The following is a 7,892-nucleotide window of genomic DNA, read 5'->3' on the forward strand; positions in this document are numbered from 1 at the left end:
GGGTTGTCCCAGCTGAGCCCAGCCCAAATTACTGACCTACAAGACTGTGAGCAAATAAATAATTGTCATTTTGAGCTAATAAATTTTTCAGTGGTTTGTTACACAGCAGTTGATAACTGAAACACCTTGGCAATCTTTTGGACATTTCTTTAATCACAAGGAAGCTTTCAAAGAGTTGGGGAAATACATAGTCCTTATTTTCTGGAAGGCCTAGAAGCTGGTAAAGTATATCAAAAGTACTTCTTTAGGCTGTGATGTTATTTCTGCCTTGAATAATAGAAAGCCTTCTCAAGGAGAGGAAGGAGGCTCTGAGGTCTGGGGAGGATATAGAGCTCTCTGAGTAGAATTAGGTGGGATGTTTTCAGCTGTAAATAGTAGAATATGCAAATGAAAGTTTTGAAAAAGATGTGAAAACTTAGTATCTCACTTAAGAAGTCAGGAAGTATGTGAATACAGGGTTTTGTGCAGTAGTTCAAGTTCCCAGGCTCTATCTCTTTTCTTGCCCTGCCATCCATAGTGAGTCAACAATGTTTCTCCTCATGGCCTCATGATGGCTGCTGCAGCTACAAATCATCTTACAATCATATCCTTAAAAGGAAGGGAAGGTGGTGGGGAAGAAAGCTCTTCTCTGTTGCTTCATTCATAAAATGAAGGAAGAAAATCTTTTTTCAGGAGTTTCTCAGAATTTTTCTTATGCTTCACTGGCCAAAATGGTATCACTTGGCTACTTTACTGTAAGGGAGGCTGGGAAAGCAATTATCTGGTGTTTTTCAGTCTCTGTCGTGGGAGGCAGGCTCTGCCTGAAGGGAAGATGGGTAAGGATGGCAGTTGGGAGGCAACAAATAGAGGTAGAGCCAGCCTTTGCCCTCCCACAGAGGACAAACACAGAGTGAGTGCTCCAGGATCCTGACTTGTGCTCTCAGGCCAGGGACCATTTGGGCTACAGAACAAACATGATATACAGAATACATAAGTGTGTCCCCAATTATCCAAGATCTTTGATCTATGAAAAGTGATTTAAAAAACATTTCAGTGTTTCCCTCAAGACTTTAAGACATATTTTATAGCTATTTGTCTTTTGTATGAAGCACTTGTTCTGAAATTATTCTAGCCATAACACAGAAACATTCACTGTTGTGGTAAATAGGTATTGAGAGTTTGAAGAACTGGCTGACCACATTAGCAGAAAGTGTGTGAGGGAGTGTTACAGTCTGAAGTGAAGACTTCCTCATAATCCTTTGTGTCTTCGTGACAGCGGCAGTCAGAGACAATGGGAGCCTTCTCTGTGGGATGTTTTGGGAGGTTGGGTCAAAACCAAGATGGTGGCCAAAGCGATTGCTATACTCTGAACTAGGTTAGAGAGGAAGTTAATTTTCCACATCTTTCAAAGATTTTATTTATTTATTTATTCATTCATTCATTCATTCATTCATTCATTCATTCACAAGAGACACACACACACAGAGGCAGAGACATAGGCAGAGGGAGAAGCAGGCTCTATGCAGGGAGCCCAACGTGGGACTCCATCCCAGGACCCCAGGATCACATCCTGGGCTGAAGGCGGCACTAAACCGCTGAGCCACCTGGGCTGCCCCTCCACGTCTTTCCAAATAACATCCTGCTTTTGGTTGCCTGGTAATGGAGTTGAGAATGAGTTTGAAGCTGGAGGGAGATAGATAATTATTACATTTCTGTTAGACTTGCTTTAGGCTACTAGAGTGGCAGTAGTTCTTACACACTGACTTTAGACTTGACCTCTTCAAGGAATTGTACCTGCATAAGGCTATTTCCCTTATTTTTGAAAGTAAGTTGGTAAAGCTTTGCAAATCATCTGTTGGTAAAGCTGCACAAATCACCAGTTACATTTTATGTTGATGGCAATCTATTTACCTTTTTCTTCCCTTCTATTTCTTAATCCTTTGAATTTACTTCTCTATTTGGACTCTTTCTTGACAGTTTTGTACATGACAATACCTGGAATCATCTGAATGGCCTCCCAGATAGCACGCAGCTAACGATCTGAAAGTCCAGTCCTGTGGGATACTATTAGCTGCCAACTAAGATCTGACTGGGAAAGCAAACCTAACAGCTTGACCATTCTGTGGCCAACCCAATAGTTTGTTTTAAAAAAATGCTCCTTAAAATTTGAGGGATATGGACTATAAGAAAATAAAAAAAAATTTATAGGGACACGTGGGTGGCTCACTCAGTTAAGTATCTGCCTTCGGCTCAGGTCATGACCCTGGAGTCCTGAGATTGAGCTCCCTGCTCAGTGGAGAGTCTGCTCCTCTCTCTCCCTCTGCCACTCTCCCCTACTCATGATCTCTCTCTCTCAAAAAAATAAATAAAATCTTAAAATAAATTTACAATTATAGTTCTCAGGAATAACTGTCCTTTATTCTGGTGAATATCCTTCTAATCTTTTTTTGGAAAATATTTCATATATATTTGTATATATATATACACAAAAAAAGAATCACATTGGACTTACTGTTCTATGAGTTTTTCCATTTAACAATCATGAATGCATTCCATGAACATTTTTCTCATGAACACTTATTTATAATGGGCTTTTTACAATGGTTATGCCATAACATATTTAATTAATCATTGGACATTTGAATTGTTTCCATTTTTTTCTTCTTGTAAACAATGCTATGATTAATAGACTTAGGACTTAAATATTTGCATACATTGGTGATCATATTTTTATTAATTTTTCATTTTTAAATTTTTTGTTGATTATATTTTTAGACTGAATTCCCTGAGGGGAATAAATGGTTTGCCATACACTGATACCTGGTACTGCATAGAAGTGCAGTGAAGCGGCGTGTGAAAGCTACTCAAGTGCTTATCATTTAGGGGCACTGGTTATGGGGCATACATTGGGTATGTTCGGCAAAAGAAGGCTTCCTAGAATTCTTCAATGAGGTGTATTTGAGACAGTCAACACTCAGTGAATAGGGCTGATGTATATATTAAAAGTAAATTCTGCAAAATTAATTTCCATGTAGTGACAAATGTCTGTTTGGTCTTGGCTTTGGGCTGCAGTGACCAGCAGAACAACAGTCATATTACTGACTAATACAGATATTTTTTCTCTTGATAGATAGTCTCATGTGTATGGCTGGAAAGAGGAAGCAAGAGAAGCCATTTGTTATGGGAACCAGAGCTGGAAGATTTAATGTTCGGAAGGATGACTTGGTCACACTTTTGGTCACAGTGTAGCCTCTGTTTTCTGATTTCAGGATCATAATCTAGAATCCATGAATTTAAGAAGTCAATAACTTAATAAAATAAAACAAACTCAGCTGAAGTGGTGGTGAATTCTGGTCTTAATTATTACTTTGTTGGAATGTTTTTCTTTGGCATTTTCCCAACTTGAACCACTGTTTGCTTTTTATGCCTTTTTTACTCAGCCATGTGTTGTATTGTAATATATAATTTAATAAGAGAGTTGCTGGTTATACCCTTGAGACATTTAATAGAAATGGATAATTAAATTAATAATTGTCTCTGGGAGGTTTTAAACCTACAGAGGGATGAGTGTGGGAGTTTGTAGTAACCTTTAAATTTCTCTTCATATTTTTCAAAGAACATATATGTTTTGAAAGTGCACTTTCTCTTCTTCCTCCTCTGACCCTTTGGAGTTCTCAGGAGAATGAATTTCAGGGGAAATGAAATAACGTCAGGTATTGTGAAGCCAGAGAGGCCCAGTGGTACGTCCTGCTTTGCTGTCTCCTGTACGTGGGATCCTCGACTCGGTTATTGAATTCCTCTGAGCTTCAGCTTCTTAATCTGTAAAATGAATATTTCATTAATTTTTTTGTTGTAATAAATGAAACCAACTTTGATTAACTTAAGCCAAAAAAATATTTACAGGAAGATTACTGAATAGCTCATGAAATGGAAGAGAAAGCTAAACCATCAAATCTTGGGAACAGCTGGCTCAGGGCCTCAGCCCAGGGAAAGCAGGACACACCTGCCCTGGGCCCCAATCTGTCCCCACTCAAGTCAGAGGCCCAGAAGGAGGAACCTGATTGGTTGGGATGGAGTCGCATGCCCTCTGGGCCTCTTCCTCTCCCCCAAGGGGTGGTACTGGACAGTTTGATGGGCAGTTCCACTACAGTCTCGTGAAATGGGGAAAGTGCAGTTCCTTAACACAAAGTGGGAGGAGAAGAACTCTTCCCAGAGGGAGGAGTATTGGGTGCACGTTTGCAAACTTGGAATACTACCTCATCGCTCTTAAGAAGATTCCAGATACTTGTACCTAAGACCCTGGTATGAGGTATGTATTCAATAAACAGTAGTTATTGTGGTTATTATTGTTGTCAGAAGGCTAAGATTACTTGTTGTTTTAGTATGAGGGCAAGGTTAAGAAGTTAATTCTTTTTTCTTTTGGGTCCAATGGATTCTCTTTACACCAGATGTGACTAAAATGCAGATTTCCCGAGCCCGTTATCAGACTGAATGGATTAGAATCTCCATAGAGGTGAGTTTCTGGCCTCTTCTTTAACGAGTAACACATGGGATCCTCTTGCATATTATGTTTTGAGAACCAGAGTCTTTAGTGATTAGGTGTGAGGATTTAACTCTGCTCAGGAAACATTTTATTTATTTATTTTTAAAGATGTATTTACTTGAGAGAGAGTGAGAACAAGAAGGGGGTGAAGGGAAAGAGGGAATCTCCCAAGCTGCCTCCCTGCTGAGCATGCAGAGGCCCCATCCCCCAGCACTCAGGGGCTGGATCCCAGGAGCCTGAGCTCATGACCTGAGCCAAAATCAAGAGTTTGAAGCTTAACGGACTAAGCCACCCAGGCACCCCAGGAAGTGGTTTAGGAGAGATTTTTTTTCTACCATCACAGCTGTGGACGATGGGTTTTGCTGAAGGAGTAAAATGACCTAATCAATCAAATAAGCTGTGTTTTGTACCCTCGCTGCACACTGGTATCACCTGGGAAACATCTTGGAGAGCCCAGGTGTAGCTAGTTCTTACCAGCAACCAGATGTTTTCAGTGTACACCCAGGTTGGGAACTACGGAGATGTCCCTTTACACCCACTCTGGAAGCCTAGTGGTCTCATCCTTCTGTCGATGGCTCAGGATATGCGGAATTGTGCAGTTTCAGAGCACTGTCTCTTCGGTTCCCCCATCTGATCCCAACAGTTACCCAGTCCTACGGCAGGTGGGGGTAGGTGGTAATTTGCTCTTGATTTTAGAGATGAAGGAACTGACCACTCAAAGATTCCCGGACTAGTGATTCCACCAAAACTGCATAGCTTAGTAAAGGCAGAGTCAGAACTCGGGCTTGTTCTTCTGGCTCCCGGCTCCCTGCTCTGTACACTTCCCTCTCAGAGACTGGAGCGTTCAGATTTTCCAAGCTTTCTTTCAGTTACAGTTTCAAGGAAATCTGAGGGTGAGCCCTAAGCCCTTCTCAAGAGAGCTTATGTGAAAAACATCCTTCAGGGCTTTTAGCCACTTTCTGGGAGGTCTTTAAGTCATCTCTGTCCCTGGAGCTTTGATTTAGCTACCAGTTCTGAGTCTGGTGCCTTCGGGGGTTAGAGGGGTAAGGGCTGCGATTACAAACCACAGCACCCCTGCCAGCTTCCTGCGGGTGGGCTCATCCTCCGAAGGAACATTCCCAGATGAGTTGTCAGCTCTGCTACAAGAGCCTGCGTTAGATTTCTCCCCTCCAGACAGCACTGAGCAGACAACTACACCCAGCAAACACTTGATGACTAGAGTAGATTTGCTACACGGAGTAGATTTTTCTCACTCTTCTGACTTTCCCAGCATCGGCTACCTCTTGACCATCTTACTTTTTCATTAAAAAAAAAAAAAAAAAACCTAATATATAGTCACCAAAGGACATAAAGGAGTACCAAAAAGGAGAACCACTTATAATAGTGATGATTAATTATTATAAACACTCCGAGTCTAACAAACTTTGATTTAGTCCGCACAATACTCAGTCTGCACATGAGGACATTCAGAGCCTGAACTCTTGCCCACCATCCCCCTTCCCGTACACAACCACCAGGAAAACACACGACATCCTTAAAGCGTGGGCTACTTTTGCCTTCTTTCTTGCGTAGCCAACTCTTGCTACTCCTTGAAGGTGACAGGCATTTTGTATTTCTGGGTCTTTGCTCTGCTGGGCTTGATTGACATCAAGAATAGTTCTCTGTTTGGCCCATGTGGCCAGTTTCGGCTCTACTATTAAGGCACAGCCCAAAGACAACCTCTTTGTTACGGGCTGGATTGTGTCTCCCTAAAATTTGTATGTTGAAATGTCAGTCTCCAGTATCTTGGACTGTGACTGCATTTGGAGAGAAGCTCTTCAGAGGTGATTGAGCTACCCCTGAGACCATTAAAGTGGTCCCTAATCCAATCTGACTGGCATCCTTGTAAGAGGAAATTTGGTTGTAGATATAGATTCTGGGGAGTTGTATGCACCGAGGACAGGTCACGTGAGAGGACACAATAAGAAGAAGCCATCCACAGATCAAGGAGAGAGGCCTCGGGAGAAACCATCCCTTGCTGACACCTTGATCTTGGACTTCCAGCCTTCAGAAAGGTAAGGAGATACATTTCTGTTGCTTAAGCCACCTAGTCTGTGGTATTTTGATACGGTAGCCCTAGCAAACTAACACACTCTCTAAAACCTTTCTTGATGCCCAGTCCTGCCCCCAGGAAGAGCTAACACTCCTTGCTCTCACCAGATCCCCTTAGAGAACTGTTTTCCTGTTCGTCACAACCTCTGGGCCACATGTTGTGGGCCATGTCTCATTTCTGCCTTTCTGGCATCTTATGTAGTGCTGAGCACACCCTAGACTTGGGAAAGGAGATGAAGGGATAAATGAATGAGCAACCTGAGGCTTCAAGCTCTTGCCCGGTGTCCTGGCCTCTGAGTAGGGGGTCCAACAACTGCCTGTGGTAGATTGATTTGGTTCCTGTACACTGTAGATGTTCATGGAGGGGTGAAGGGACTCCAGAGATGGTGGGGGTCGGGCAGACAGGCAGGACCCAGGAGTGGTGGTCGTCTGGTTCCCGCCCCATCCTCCCAGCTGCACTTCCTCCTGCTGACTCACAGGCCTTGGAACATGAGTGAGTGAGTCCTGTGCTTTGCAGCATCCTGGCCTGGGCCCCTGGCATTCAGCCCTCCCTTTAGGCTGTCGGCCACTTGATCACAGGCAGAAGATGTGAATTCCCCGAGGTCCCATTGTGTGGTCCTCTTCTCAAAGTCTGTTTCTCCACCCCAACTTCTGGAAGTCCCTTTGGAGGGTCTGACAGACGGTCTGTCTTTCCCACCCCTCCAGCTGGACAGGCTCAGGGAACAGAAGGAGCTTTCTGGGAACAGACGCGGGAGGAGGAGCCAGGAAGAGTGACAAAGGCACAAGTTTGGGCTTTCTCTGCTCTGTACTTGTTGCCCAGGCAGGGCTCCGAGCTGCCTCCAAAGTGGTCCTCTGGTAGCAAGGGCAAAGCAAAAGAGATCTGCTAACAGGATAGCATTTATGCGTAAGCCAGCCCACCCCAGGTTTCAGGCCTGATGGTGGACAGCCTCTTTGCATAAGGAAACCCTCTGGAGGGAATAGTTTAAGTGAGAAAGAGGCCAGGCAGGCAGGCCTGGCCTAGGATCAAAGCAGTAGGTCTCAGAGGGTGGGCTGAGTGGAGGACAGGCTGGATCTGACTTCTGGGTCAGTGCCATGAACAGGGCAGTGGGGAGCAGGGCAGGCTTGGGTGGTGCGGAGGGCGGGAGGCATCCCCACGTCTGCCCTCACCTGGGACTCCTGCAGCGCTGTGAAGGTGTCAGAAACGGGCAGTGGCAGTGTGTGGTGGCCAGCAGAGTTGGAGGTGCCCTGGGGAGGGTGGAGGCTTCTTTGGAGGCAAGGC

General features: G+C 44.0%; 1 long non-coding RNA gene across 1 annotated transcript; it reads left to right on the forward strand.

The window, feature by feature from the left end:
* Window positions 1-4,147: 4,147 nt before the first annotated feature.
* LOC144291968 (uncharacterized) lies at window positions 4,148-6,566 on the forward strand. The gene is made up of 3 exons (XR_013359508.1): window positions 4,148-4,288; window positions 4,428-4,492; window positions 6,429-6,566. It is a non-coding gene; the product is annotated as an uncharacterized LOC144291968 (long non-coding RNA).
* The last annotated feature ends 1,326 nt before the right edge of the window (window positions 6,567-7,892 follow it).

This window comes from Canis aureus, chromosome 20 (assembly GCF_053574225.1).
Source record: "Canis aureus isolate CA01 chromosome 20, VMU_Caureus_v.1.0, whole genome shotgun sequence".
In the NCBI taxonomy this organism is placed as follows: domain Eukaryota; kingdom Metazoa; phylum Chordata; class Mammalia; order Carnivora; family Canidae; genus Canis; species Canis aureus.